This window comes from Somniosus microcephalus, chromosome 26 (assembly GCF_052327205.1).
Source record: "Somniosus microcephalus isolate GS21.2 chromosome 26, FLI_Smic_1.0, whole genome shotgun sequence".
NCBI classification, from domain to species: Eukaryota; Metazoa; Chordata; class Chondrichthyes; order Squaliformes; family Somniosidae; genus Somniosus; species Somniosus microcephalus.
The window spans coordinates 19952992-19967626 of NC_141012.1; the positions used below are offsets into that span (position 1 = coordinate 19952992).

The 14635-nt window shown below is 48.5% G+C and overlaps 1 protein-coding gene across 10 annotated transcripts in view; it reads left to right on the plus strand.

Moving 5' to 3' along the window:
* The window catches only part of LOC147100332 (uncharacterized), a 146608-nt gene that overhangs the window by 73536 nt on the left and 58437 nt on the right, over positions 1–14635 (plus strand). Inside the window, exons 1-3 of one of the 10 annotated variants that reach the window (XM_085967927.1) lie at positions 4549–4597; positions 4704–4815; positions 12722–12848. The exons of 6 other annotated variants lie outside the window; for them this stretch is intronic. The gene's annotated coding sequence lies outside the window, so the exon portion shown is untranslated. Of the gene's footprint in view, positions 1–4548; positions 4598–4703; positions 4816–12721; positions 12849–14635 lie in introns of those variants that run through there. 3 more of the 10 variants (XM_085967935.1, XM_085967936.1, XM_085967929.1) reach the window with 3 other exon arrangements.

Genomic DNA, 14635 nt, shown 5'->3' on the forward strand with positions numbered 1-14635 from the left:
TAAGGACAGCAGATTTCCTTCCCTAAAGGACATTAGTGAACTAGATGGGTTTTTACGATAATCTGACAGTTTCATGGTCACCATTACTGATACTAGCTTTGTATTCTAGATTTATTTAATTAGCTGAATTTAAATTCTGCAGTTGCTGTGGTCGGATTTGAACTCGTGTCTCTCGGATCATTTGTCCAGGTCTACTGGATTACTAGCCCAGTGACATTACCACTATGCTACCGTTCCCTCACCATCCAGCAACTTCTGATCAATGGTTGCAGTGTGGCAACACGCCACCACTGGACATAATCCGCTCATGGCGGCACGGACAGTTTAAGCAGACGCCCCCAGCTGGGGGCCCTTTCCTCCAGCAATTTGTTTCCCGCAGGGACAGGCTGCCGGGAGCACTTCCTGTCTGGGGAGTATTTAAGTGCATGCGCGGGCTTTTCCAGTTTCTCTTTGCCATGAGGTAGAATAAAAGCAGTTGTGTTTTACTAGCTCTGGTCTCGACTCCCACGTTTGCCGCGGTATCTCAACACTGGTGACCCCGACGCTCAGGACAAATCCTAAGCTAGCATGGCGGATACAAACGCAGCCACGGTTAAACTACCGGACTTTTGGGAGAACCTGGCCGAAGCCTGGTTTGTTCAAGCTGAGTCCAGATTCCGGCTGAAACACATTACAGTCGACGCCACAAAGTACGACTACCTCGTCTCCTCTCTCACCTACGCCACAGTCCCCAAGGTTTGGGCAGCGCTGCAGGATCCACCACCGGAAGGCAAGTACAAACATCTGAAGGCTGCGCTCCTTAAAAAATTTCAAACGTCCTCTTACCAGCGCAACTGCCAACTCCTTGACCTCCCCGGCCTTGGTGACGCTTCACCCTCGGATCTGCTTTCCCACATGCTGTCCCTCTCGGACGACAAAAACACCGGCGCCCTTTCGCACGCCTTTCATTCGGCAGCTCCCCGCCAGCATCCGCCCGCTCATTGTGGAGTCTGGCTCCACGGACCTGAATGACATAGCCAAAAAGGCCGACCAGCTGCTCTCTGCACAGTCCGCTCGCGACGTAGCGCCCGACCTCACGGCAACGACCACGCGGTCTTCCCGGCCCACTAGGCCCGACCGCCCTACCACTCCGGGTCACTGCTACTACCACACCCGTTTTGGCACTAGGGCCCAACGCTGCACGTCACCGTGTACTTTCAAATCCCCCCCCGCACTGGCCCCCGCGATGGCCGCGGGGCAAAAGGGGCCTCTACTGTACGTCACCGACGACAGAACCAACCGCCGATTTCTGTGCGACACAGGGGCCCAGCACAGCATCACCCCCGCCTCCGCCCTCGAAATCCAACGCGGCACATGGGGTATCACGCTGGCCGCAGCCAATGGCTCTGACATCCGCACATATGGCACCCGCATGGTCACGCTCGACCTCGCGGGCCGCCGCTACCGCTGGGAGTTCCTCACAGCCAAGGTCCTCTGCCCACTCATCGGCGCCGACTTCCTACGCGCCCACGGCCTCCTTGTCGACATTCCGAGGCACCGCCTCGTCGACGTCAACACTATGGCCCCCATCCCCGGCGTATTCACCCCGGCCCGTTCGGCCGGCCTGACGACCTACTGCCTCGCCAGAGCCACGGACGACTACTCGGCACTCCTAGCCGAGTTTCCCGCCCTCACTAACCCGACCTTTTCGGCCAAAGCCGCCAAACACGGTGTGGAGCACTATATCCCCACCACCGGCCCCCCAGTTTCTGCCCACGCCCGCAGACTCAACCCGGCCAAGCTGGAAATCGCGCGGGCCGAGTTCACCACCATGGAACAACTCGGCATCATCCGCCGCTCCAGCAGCCCTTGGGCCTCGCCCCTCCACATCGCCCCCAAGCCCGGCGGAGGCTGGCGCCCTTGCGGGGACTACCGCCGCCTCAACGACGCCACCACCCCCGACCGATACCCGGTGCCACACATCCAGGACTTCTCGGCCCGACTGGCCGGACGAACCGTCTTTTCCAAGGTCGACCTGGTGCGCGGTTACCACCAAGTCCTCGTACACCCCGCGGACATCCCCAAAACGGCCGTCATCACCCCATTCGGCCTGTTCGGGTTCCTGAGGATGCCCTTCAGCCTCAAGAATGCAGCCCAGGCTTTCCAGCGCCTTAGGGACTCAGTCCTCCGGGACCTGAACTTCCTATTCGTCTATCTAGACGACATTCTCGTGGCCAGCTCCTCCAAACAGGAACACCTTTGCACCCTGTTCAGGCGCCTAGCCCAACACGGGCTCATCCTCAGCCCGGCAAAGTGCCAATTCGGCCTAACCGAGATCGATTTTCTCGGTCACCACATCACCCCTGCTGGGGCCGTCCCCCTGCCCAACAAGGTGCAGGCCGTCCAGCAATTCCCCCGCCCCACAACCATCAAGGGCCTCCAGGAGTTCCTCGGGATGGTGAACTTCTACAACAGGTTCATCCCCAGAGCTGCAGCCCTCATGAAGCCCCTATACGACTCCCTCCGAGGTAAATCCGGCAAGGTGGACGTAGCCTGGACCACTGACACGTCAGCCGCCTTCGACGCCACCAAAAACGCGCTCGCCGACGCCACCCTGCTCGCGCACCCGAGGGCAGATGCCCGGGTCGCGCTCACCACCGACGCCTCCGACCACGCGGTCGGCGCCGTGTTCGAGCAGTGGGTCAATGGCGCGTGGCAGCCACTTGCCTTCTACAGCCGCCAACTGCGCCCCCCGGAGGTCAAATACTCCACTTTCGACCGCGAGCTTCTCGCACTCCACCTGTCGGTCCGCCATTTCAGGTTCCTCCTGGAAGGCCGCCCCTTCACCGCGTACGTGGACCACAAACCGCTCACATATGCGATGGCCAAGCACACCGAACCCTGGGCCGCTCGGCAGCAACGCCAGCTCGCGGCCGTGTCCGAGTTTACTACGGACATCCAGCACATCTCCGGTAGAGACAACGTTGTCGCCGACTGCCTTTCCCGTCCCGCCATCTGCGCGAATCACCTCGCGGTCGACTACGCGCAACTAGCAGCGGCCCAGCTCACGGACCCAGACCTCCTCTCGGCGGCTACCAGCCTGCCAGGGCTACGCCTAGCCAAGGTCGCACATGGGCCCGAAGCCACGGCAGTCACTTGCGACGTCTCACTCGGCCAACCCAGGCCGGTCGTCCCTGCAACCTGGCGCCGCCGCATCTTCGACGCGCTCCACGGGTTCTCTCACCCGGGTTCCCGCACATCCGTCAAACTCCTCTCCCAGCGCTTCGTCTGGCGCGGCCTCAGCAGAGATGTTCGGACTTGGGCCACCTCCTGCCTCGCCTGCCAACGGGCTAAGGTACAGCGGCACACAAAAGCACCCCTGGGAGACTTCGAGGTACCCAGCCGCCGCTTCGACCACGTACACGTCGACATCGTCGGTCCTCTGCTGCCATCGCAAGGCCAAACTTATCTCCTCACGATGGTCGACCGCTACACACGCTGGCCTGAGGCAGTGCCGCTGACCTCCACCACCACAGCCGACATCACCAGGGCGTTCGTTAACACCTGGGTTGCGAGGTTCGGTGTACCGGCCGACATAACCTCCGACAGAGGCGCCCAGTTCACCTCCGAACTCTGGACGGCCACAGCACGCAACCTCGGGGTGATGCTCCACCGAACCACGGCGTACCACCCGTAGGCCAACGGGCCTTGTGAACGCTTCCACAGGTCACTCAAGGCCTCACTCCGCGCCGGCCTGCAGGACAGTACCTGGACTGACCGCCTACCGTGGGTGCTACTAGGCCTACGCACCGCGGTCAAGGAAGACCTCCAGTCCTCGGCAGCGGAGTTAGTCTACGGACAACCGCTGCGCGACCCAGGCGAATTCCTTCCGGAGGCTACCACGCCTTGGTCGGCCGAACAGCAGCGGCTCAACTCTTTCTCTTCCGCTCAGCAGTTCGCCCCACTTCTGGTCAACCGACACGGCGAACTCGCACCTCATGTCCCGCCAAATTTACAGCAGGCGCGCTTCGTCTTCGTGCGACACGACGCGCACCGTGGGCCCCTGCGACCCCCATACGACAGACCGTACGAGGTACTACAAACCGGGGACAAGGTCTTCAAGCTGCGACTCGGCGACAGGGTCGACACAGTCTCCATCGACCGGCTCAAACCAGCACACGCAGAACCAGGGGAACAGGTCCCCGTGGCCCGGCCTCCAACTAGAGGCCGTCCCGCCAGCAAGCCAGCACAGCCGGCGGCGAACCGCCCGGCCCCACCAACTAGACCGGCGACCACTCAGCCGCTGCGGCAGAACCATCAGACCACCGTCACGACTCGTCCACTCCTCCTAAGCGGATTCTAGGGGGAGCTCTGTGGCGACACGCCACCACTGGACATAATCCGCTCACGGCGGCACAGACAGTTTAAGCAGACGCCCCCAGCTGGGGGCCCTTTCCTCCAGCAACTTGTTTCCCGCAGGGACAGGCTGCCGGGAGCACTTCCTGTCTGGGGAGTATTTAAGTGGATGCGCGGGCTTTTCCAGTTTCTCTTTGCCATGAGGTAGAATAAAAGCAGTTGTGTTTTACTAGCTCTGGCCTCGACTCCCACGTTTGCCGCGGTATCTCAACAGCAGCTTAATATTGAATCCAGATTAATCGTATAATGAATTCTGAGTTTTAGCTCATGCAAATATTCAAACATTTCAATAATTTTTTCTTCTTCAGAAGCATGTTCCTACCACTTTTCTCCCCCGTTTAAAAACAGGGCAGCACATCTCCAGCAATGGCGTCATCAATTAACTTAAGTGACTATTTGAAGGCAGAACAAGAGATAAAGGTCAGTCTCTTTCTCTACTCAATTGCTTGGGTAAATCTAACTGGTCTAAAGCTCCAAGAAAGATTAACACCTGAATTTTTGTTCATCAAAGTAAAATCGATGATTTTGATATAGGCTGAATGGGCTCAATATAAATCAATCACCAGTGTGTTAAATGAGATTAGGAAGTAGATTTTTGAGAAGGAAGTAGATCATTAAGGAGACACTGGACACTGTTGAAGTACCATTGGACTCTAAATATGCTAATATAGTGCCCACATTCAAAAAAAGGGAGGGTGTGGGTGACAAAGCTCATGCAGACAACCCATTGGTTTTGCTTCCATTCTTGTGTAAAACAATGAAATCAATAATTTGGAGTAAACTTCAGAATTATTGATACAATAATTACCTAGTACTGTATACAGCAGTCAACATGAATTCAGTTGAGAACTTCCTTGAATCCTTTGAGGAAGTGGCATCCCAATTGGACTGTGGTGTGCCCTATGACTTGGTATAGCTAACTTTATAAAAGGCATTTGACAAAGTTTCATATGAAAGGCTAATAGTTAAACTCAAAGCTGTCGGAGTCAAGGTAAACTCGGGGGATGGGTAAGAATTTGGCTGAAGGTAAAAAAAACACACATATACTCGTTAGAGGAATTATGTCATGGGGCGGGGGAAGTACAGGGTGGGGTTCCTCCAGGCTTGCTATGAGGACCATTATTGTCTCTAACTTGCATAAATGACTTGAATTCAGAAGCTCAATGCAAAGTCGTCCAACTTGGAGATAACACTAAACTAGATGGGGCAGTGGAATTGGAGAAGGTAATATAGAAATTACAAAATAAGTTGGATAAAGTAGTTGCAAAATTTACTGAAATTTCATTGCAAACTTCAACCAACTAGAGCCATTGAAACTTAGTTCTACTCTGAAACCCATATCCGTGTGTAGAATTTTGCAGCTATTGGGTCCTTCACACCTGCGCTGACTTTCTGAAGGAGCTATCCATTTCTGCTTTCCCTGTGCCCTTTTAATTTTTTTTTCAAATATTTATCCATTTCCTTATAAAAGTTAGAATGCTGCAATTAAATTTTTACAAGTTCAGAATAGATTCAGAATCAAAATCAAAATGAGCGTAGGTTCTGAAACTGGGGCACTCCATATAATCGAGGCTTGAGCAAGTTGCAGTATGAAACAGAGACATAATGGATTATAATATAACATTGTCATACACAACTGTATCCCTTCTAATAATACTGATTCTCATGATATATATTTAGCTTTATTTTACCATGCAAAGGAACCTGCATATCCATTATCGGCCTCAAATTAATATTCAAGCATTGATGTACATTTAAAACTAGAGAATAGCTGATGCCTCTTAATCTACCAACAATGAGATACTAGGTTGATCCTGAATAGCTGATGCTAATCAGACCAGGCTGAAGTATCTTCTAATAGGGATGGTGTTATCAACATGTAAACACTAGAGGGCAAAAGAGATCGATTTTCACATCTATTCAGATAGCACAATTTTGAAAATACAACATGTTACGAAAGCTCCGGTAACTTTGCAGAATATACAGAGTCTGAAAATCTTGGAAGATTTTTTGCACCTATCATCTTTGTCACTAGAAATGTCCACACAGGCTCATTGGAGTGCTCCCATATACACTGATATATAGCTGATATACAGTATAAATATAGGACAGAAAACCTCAATAATTTCTGTCAAAACATTAAAGATAGACACATTCATATTGCATCTTATAGGGTACGGTATGTTACTGGACTAGTAATCCAGAGGCCTGGACTAATGATCCGGAGACATGAGTTCAAATCCCACCACGGCAGCCGGGGAAATTAAATTCAGTTAATTAAATAAATCTGGACTAAAAAGCTAGTATCAGTAATGGTGATCATGAAACTACCGGATTGTCGTAAAAAAAAGAGTCTGGTTCACTAATGTCCTTTAGGGAAGGAAATCTGCCGTGACTCCAGACCCACAGCAATGTGGTTGACTTTTAACTGGCCTCAGAAATGGCCAAGGAAGCCATTCAGTTGTACCAAACCGCTACGACAAAGTCACTGTGGGAGTACCGTCACCACACGGACTGCAGCGGTTCAGGAAGGTGGCTCACCACCACTTTCTCTAGGGAAATTAGGGATGGGCAATAAATGACGCCCACATCTCCTGAATGAATAAAAAAAAATTAAATCTCTCAACAACAACTTGCATTTATATAGCACCTTTTAATGTAGCAAAACATCCCAAGGAACTTAACAAGAGCATTATCAATAAAAATATTTTTGACAGCAAGCCACAGGAGCTATCGGGACAAATGACCAAAAGCTTGGGTATGGAGCATCTTAAAAGGAGGAGATAGATAGAGAGCCGGAGAGGTTTAGGGAGGGAATTCCAGAGTTTAGGGAAAAGGCAGCTGAAAGCACAGCCACCAATGGTGGAGCGATTCAAATTAGGGTTGCGCAAGAGGCCAGTATTGGAGGAGCGCAGAGATCTCGAAGGCCTGTTGGGTTAGAGGAGGTTACAAAGATAGGGAGGGGCGAGGCCATGGAGGGATTTGAAAACAAGGATGGGGATTTTAAAATTGAGGCGTTGTCACATAATTTCAAAGCACTTCCATTACTTTGAAGTGCTTTCACTGTTGTTAAGTAGACAAATGTGGTGACCAAGATGTGCGCAGCAAGTTCCCATGAACAGCAATGCCATGTGACAAGTTACCATCCAGCTGAACCATTCGAACAGGCAGATTGGGCCTCGGTTTAAATTTTTTCAAAACAATGCAGCACTTTCTCAGGACCGCAATGGAGTGTCAACCTAAAATATACGGTAAGGTGAGCAATCCCATGCTCCCAATGGGGAGCCATACCCAAAGGAGGCACGGGTTACAGCTAGGGATCAAACACTGTAGCATCATCTCCAACCCACAGTCCCTTTATGTACAGCTCTGTGCTTGGAGCTCTGTATCGCTGAATTCCTCCTTACGTACTCAAGTCCTGTGATACCTGTCTTTCTTCTTTTAGAAACTGTTTGATATCTTGTTTGCTTCCAGCATTTTCTGTTTTTTATTCAGATTCCCAGCATTTGCCGTTTATTTTGTTTCAAAAGCAAGTAATCTACCCAAAATGAAATACAGGAAAAAATATGTAATCTGCCCATGATCTGAAAATGGTTTTGTATATTTAGTTTATTTAATTTTATCTAACATTTGATTATTCCCATACCATTCCTTGATCTGTTCATATTTGTGTGTGTATATACAGGAAGAGAAAATATCAAGTATAAAATTGTCTGATTATGATTAGGTCAGTAATTCCAGTATTTAAAGCAAATGTCACTGTTGGGCATTTTATACAAACCTTTGAAATCAGCATTAACAAAACAAGTCAAGTTGACGAAAACACTAACTTCAGATAATTACTGAGCAGATAAAATATGAATATGCCAGGCTGGTGTTGTCCCACTTTTTTGGGGTGGCAAAAAGATGCTAAGTCCGATTTGAAATTGCGTTTAATACCCTAGTATTGATCTGACCTTGCATTCATCCCAAATTTAGTTTTTCTAGTATGAATGAAACCACCATTGCATCCCATGCTTGTTGAGCCTGGTGCTTCCATTTGCATCCAATTTTGGTTGTCTATTTGCACATGGCAAGCTAATAGCACACTGTTGATAACTGTGGGCAAAACAGTTTGATGAAACTACAGTAAAATTGGAAGCTTTTTCTCCCTATTCAGGACGGAGAAACTTGCTGGGGAGGAAGGCGATATGACTCTTGCGTAGGTGTATTGACCCAAAACAAGTCAACAACTGTTCGAAAAACAGACAGAATTCTGGACACATTTGATTTTCACACCCACAAACAGATGTTTCAAGCTGATAGATCTGTAGACGAGTTACAGTACCTCATCTTTGCCACATTTCTATACCCTGAAACCATCACAGCCAAGGAAAAACTTTCACTTTCACTGGGGTTTCATGCAATAGTAATTGACTGTGTGTGTCTCACATTTAAGCCGTGGGTTTGTCCGTCTCCACAAAATGGGAATAGAGAATTGCACTAGGTATGCAAAGTCACTGGCCATATCCTTAAATTCCTTTGCGGTGTAGAAACCAGTGTTCTGTTAATTTCCACATATACAAATACACATCATCAAAACTGCTGCAAAGTATTTGCAGAAAGCTAATTTTCACTTGCAAGCAAAGACTGTGTAATACCCATCCAAGACACTAAGGCAAAACACAACACCTGGACTACAATTATCTGATTTGACAGCATAGAGCAAATTGTACTCACAATATATCTTTTCTCTCAAGACTATCTGCCTAAATGCAGGGAAATGTTTATTCTGTTGTCTACAGTTAAATTGTAATCCAGAAAGCCACGCTTGGACCCCTAGAGAATGATAATTATATGTAAATATTGGCTGGTCTAGTGATGTATAAATGATAACTGCCTGCCTCAACCCTTTCTATTTACAATCTTTACATTGTGCAAGTACACAAATAGTTTGACTAGCAAAGCGCCTCAGGAAGCAGTGTGCCATGCATATTCTGATGAGTTATTGCATCGTGGTTTCCTGTTTGCAATTTGATGATGTAAATGGCTGGTTATTAATAAGCGATCCCCCACTCGCCCAAAGTGCCAACTACTGGCACATACTTTTCCTCCACCCTGCATCCTCGCTGAATTTAACTCATAACTTATTGTATTAATCAACCTCAAGGGGATCAATTGCAACAACCTGCATTTATATAGCGACTTTAACATGGTAAGACACTTCACAGGAGCGATTATCAAACAAAATTTGACACCAAGCCACAGAAGGAGATATTAGGACAGGTGACCAAAAGCTTGGTCAAAGAGGTAGGTTTTTAGAAATGTCTTAAAGGAGGAGAGAGAGGTAGTGAGGCAGAGAGGTTTAGGGAGGAAATTCAAGGGCTTAAGGCCTAAGCCAATTGGCACGGTCGCCAATGTTGGAGCAATTAAAATCGGAGATGTGCAAGAGACCAGAATTGGAGGAGCACAGAGATCTTGGACGGTTGAAAAGCTGATGGAGGTTACAGAGATAGGAGGGGTGCGAGGCCATGGAGGGATTTGTAAACAAGAATGAGAATTTTAAAATTGAGGCATTGCCAGACCAGGAGCAAATGTAAGTCAGCAAGCACAGATGTGATGGGTGAATGGGACTTGGTACAAGTTAAGATACGCACAGCAGAGTTTGGGATGAGCTCAAGTTTACGCAGTGGGCAAGGTGGGAGGCCGGCCAGGAATACCGCAGAATGCACGCCCTTGTTTCTCTGTGGGGAAAGAAGAATTTTTTGATTCTACTCTTTGGTCCATTAAGTGCTGCCCACCCCAAACATTAAAATGCCCTCATCCTGGGATTTGGAATGGGGTTAGCCTCTTTTCCAAGCAGCAGAAAGAAGTCCCAACTCGTTACACTTTCAGCATCAGAGCAAGATCTCAGTAATTTTGGACCCTTGTTGTACAACCATCAGAACGTGGCATATTGGTGAATAATAACTGACTAAAATTGGCCCATCTGTAATAGGCCTAAAGGGAGTTTCATGAGAGATGGAACTATGAAATGCTTTTTAGCTTTGTTTTAGGATTAGCTTTTATATTAGTTTTTGTTGGCAATTTTATGAAAAAAGTTCACCTATGTTTCTTAATATTTTTGCTGAATGTTGATTAAACAAGGAGACTGTGACACAGGGAGGGTCGATTTTAAGTCGGGCGGACGGGTGGGCTGCAGGGTGGGAAGATTTGAATGTGAAGCCAAGGCCTCATTAGCATGTGGTACAGCGGTCTCCTTGACTGGTGTGACACCAGAGCCGGTGGGGGCAGCATGAGGACACTGGGTATCCAAGGGAACAGTCTATGGCTAGATGTTAAATCTGGGTTTTAGGGTTTTACGGGAGACGCCGCTGTTGAGAGGGAGAGGGAAGGCCAAGACTGTGGAGGCCCAAGAATTCCTTGCGGGGTAGGGGGTTGAACGCCTCAGAAAAGGTAAATTATTGGCCTCTTCAGGCCATTCAGCTGGCTGTCACCAGTTCTTCCTGTCTGCTTTAGCCCCATGTAGGCCTCCCAAATTTTTGAGTTAAAATGGCATCGCGGCACCAATGACATCATCAAGCTGCTACTTTCGAATGTAAAGTAGGCCCCCATCTGCCTAGGGCGGACAGCTCTCGCATGCCTGCTTTGAGGGGAGTTAAGATGGCAGGGGGGTGGGATGCAAGAACGTATCAGGAACATGGCACAAACCACCCCCCACTATTTTAACAACCCCTTCATGCCGGGCAGGTTGGTTTAAATCTACCCCAGAGGTTAGAACACTGTCCCTTTTACCTCTATAACCTGGGGTTTGAGTCCAGACCTGACTAATGGGATGAAAATCTACTTTCTTTGTTGGCTGTAAGAGTTCTAAGTGAAATGAATTGAGAAGTTGCTAGTGGGTATTAATACATCCATAGATATGGATTGTATGAGAAATGGAGCGTTCATAGTGCAGAAGGAGGATGCTCTTTAAGGTTGGGGTCCTTTGTCCAGTGCAGTACCTGTCACCTTGGTGAGCACAAAGTTCACCATAAAATGTAAAACAGAAAATAAACTGATATGAAATATAGATCCATTCTCATAATAGCTTTTTAATTACAAAACAATTTTGGTGATTTTCAAAAAAAAGAATTTTAAATGAAGAATTACACTCTCTGCTGCATCAGCTATTTCCCTTAGCTAGATTCAGTTTTAGATTCCCTCTCTGCGTGTTCACACCATCTAATTATAACTTCTTCCTTATAGAAACAAAACATTGTCCTATTGGGGATTTCCAAAGAAGTAGTGAAAAACAAGTACAATATAATAAAATTCCAGGCTCTGATCTTTTAAAACTAGAACTTACTGATGCAGGTGTGGTACATCAGAACTTTCATGAGAGTATGTGCAAGACTAAAAGTGCAGTAAGAATGCTAATTTATCACTGTATACAATCAACAACAATGACTACGTGCATTTATATAGCACCTTTAACATAGTAAAACATCCCACGGTGTCTCACAGGAGTGTTATGAGATAACATTTGACACCGAACCACATAAGGAGATATTAGGACAGGTGACCAAAGCTTGGTCAAAGAGGTAGATTTTAAGGAGTGTCTTAAAGGAGGAGAGAGAGGTAGCGAGGCGGAGAGGTTTAGGGAGGGAATTCCAGAGCTTAGGGCCCAGGCAACAGAAGGTATGATGGGGCAAAGGAAATCGGGGCTGCTTAAGAATGACGCAGAGTTCTCGGAGGGTTGTAGAGCTGGAGGAGGTTAGAGAGATAGTGAGGGGCGAGGCTAGGGAAGGATTTGAACACAAGGATGAGAATTTTAAATTTGAGGCGTTGCTGGACCGGGAGCCAAGGTACATCAGCAAGAATAGGGGTGATGGGAGAACGGAACAGTGGAAGTTAGGATACAGGAAGCTGAGTTTTGGGTGAGCTCAAGTTTATGGAGGGTGGAAGAGGAGAGGCTGGCCAGGAGAGCATTGGAATAGTCGAGTCTGGAGGTAACAAGGGCATTGATGAGGGTTTCAACAGCAGCTGGGCTCAGGCAGGGGCGGAGATGGGTGCTATCGAGGCTTGAACATTCAGACAAAACAAGTTAAATGCATTTCAGTAACAATTTTTTCAAAACATGTGTCTGACCAGAAAATAAATTCTTTAAAGCTACTTTTTGGTTGACGACCAAAGGAGCAATTTTAACCCTACCCGCCCGGCGAAAACTGGACGGACAGTTAAAATCGGCCTGGTGACTTACCCGCCAACATCCCACACCAATCCCGCTGTTTTCTATTTTAACCTGTTATTCTGAGCAGGTAACAAGGATGCCCACCTTAATCCAGAAAGGTCTTTCTTTATACAGGAAGATCAAGGTCCAATGACATCATCAGGCCCCTACTGCAATTTTAACTGAATGTGGAAGACGTCGTGGCTTTCCGGCCAGGTGAAGACGGCAGGAAGAGGATCTGTGGCCAGTAGAGTCTAAACAGGTAAGTTTTATTACTTTATTTTCCTTGTGGAGCCATGAGAAGCAGGAGTGCTTCTCCGAGCCCGTAAGGAAAGTTTAGGCCTACCGACTATTCCTTAGATGCCACTACCTGAAATTCCACTACCCGCCTGCTGCCCAGCTACCGCTTCCCACCCATTTTGGCCAGGCAGCTGAGTGGCAGTGTGCAAATGAGGCCCAGGTGTTCAAATCGCCTGGGCCTCACACTGCCGAGGTCAAGGTGTTTGCCACTCACCTCGCACCCACCCCCACACTGCCTACTCAATTCCCACTCCCGGTTGAAATTGGGCCTCAAGTCTTTTGTAGTGCTGAAGGCTTACTTCCTGCTTGGTAAAATAGAGTTCACTGGGAGGATTGCAGCTGAACTGCACCAGCCCACTAGAATTTAGTTAATAATTTGAAAACAAAAATACCTGAGAACTAGAGACCAAATATATTGGACTGATCTGCAACTCCTGAAGACAATACTAAATCTCTAGTCAATTACAAGAAGTTAAAGGTTTGAGAGATTATCCTTGTCAGCCCATGAAACTATAATGCAAAAGTATTTACTTCAACTGAGGAAGGTGGGAATTTTAACTTTCCCAGTCAGGCAGAAACCGGGGTGAGGAGCAATTAAAATAGAGCGGATGAAATGCCCATTCCATCCATGCTTGCCTGCAGTTTAAACACGCTGTTTTCTCTGGCATAAGGTCAGGAATGGGGATGTTCGCTGATGACTGCACAGTGTTCAGTGGTATTCACAACTCCTCAGATAATGAAGCAGCTCATGCCCGCATGCAACAAGACCTGGACGACGTTCAGGCTTGGGTTGATAAGTGGCAGGTAACATTCGCGCCGCAGAAGTGCCAAGCAATGACCATCTCCAACAAGTGTGAGTCTAACCACTGTCCCTTGATTCAATGGCATTACCATCACCAAATCCACCACCATCAACATCCTGGGGGTCACCATTGACCAGAAACTTAACTGGACCAGCCACATAAAAACTGTGGCAACAAGAGCAGGTCAGAGGTTAGGTATTCTGTGGCGAGTGTCTCACCTCCTGACTCCCCAAAGCCTTTCTACCATCTACAAGGCACAAGTAAGGAGTGTGATGGAACACTCTTCACTTGCTTGGATGCGCACAGCTCCAACAACACAAGAAGCTCAACACCATCCAGGACAAAGCAGCTGCTTGATTGGCACCCTGTCCACCACCTTAAACATTCACTCCCTCCACCACCAGCGTACCGTGGCTGCAGTGTGTACCATCTACAAGATGCACTGCAGCAATTCGCCAAGGCATCTTCGGCAGCACCTCCCAAACCCGTGACCTCTTCCACCTAGAAGGACAAGGGCAGCAGCCGCATGGGAACACCACCACCTCCAAGTTCCCCTTCAAGTCACACACCATCCTGACTTAGAAGTATATCGCCGATCCTTCATCATCGCTGGGTCAAAATCCTGGAACTCCCTCCCTAACAGCACTGTGGGAGCACCTTCACCACACGGACTGCAGCGGTTCAAGAAGGCGGCTCACCACCACCATCAGGCAGGGGCCTCATACGTTGATGAAAATCGGGTTCCTATCAGGTCAATAGGACCCTGACGCAAACTCTATTCGGAAGTAAGCGGGGCGCCTGCAGTGGCAGCCCTGACAGCTGAAACCTGATCAGCCGACCGAAGAGGCCTTTCCAAGTATGTCTTAAACTGTCCTTTGTGGGGCCAGTGGAAGTAGGAGTGCTCCACCAAGAAAGATCAGCCCTTTTATGGATTCATAGAATAATG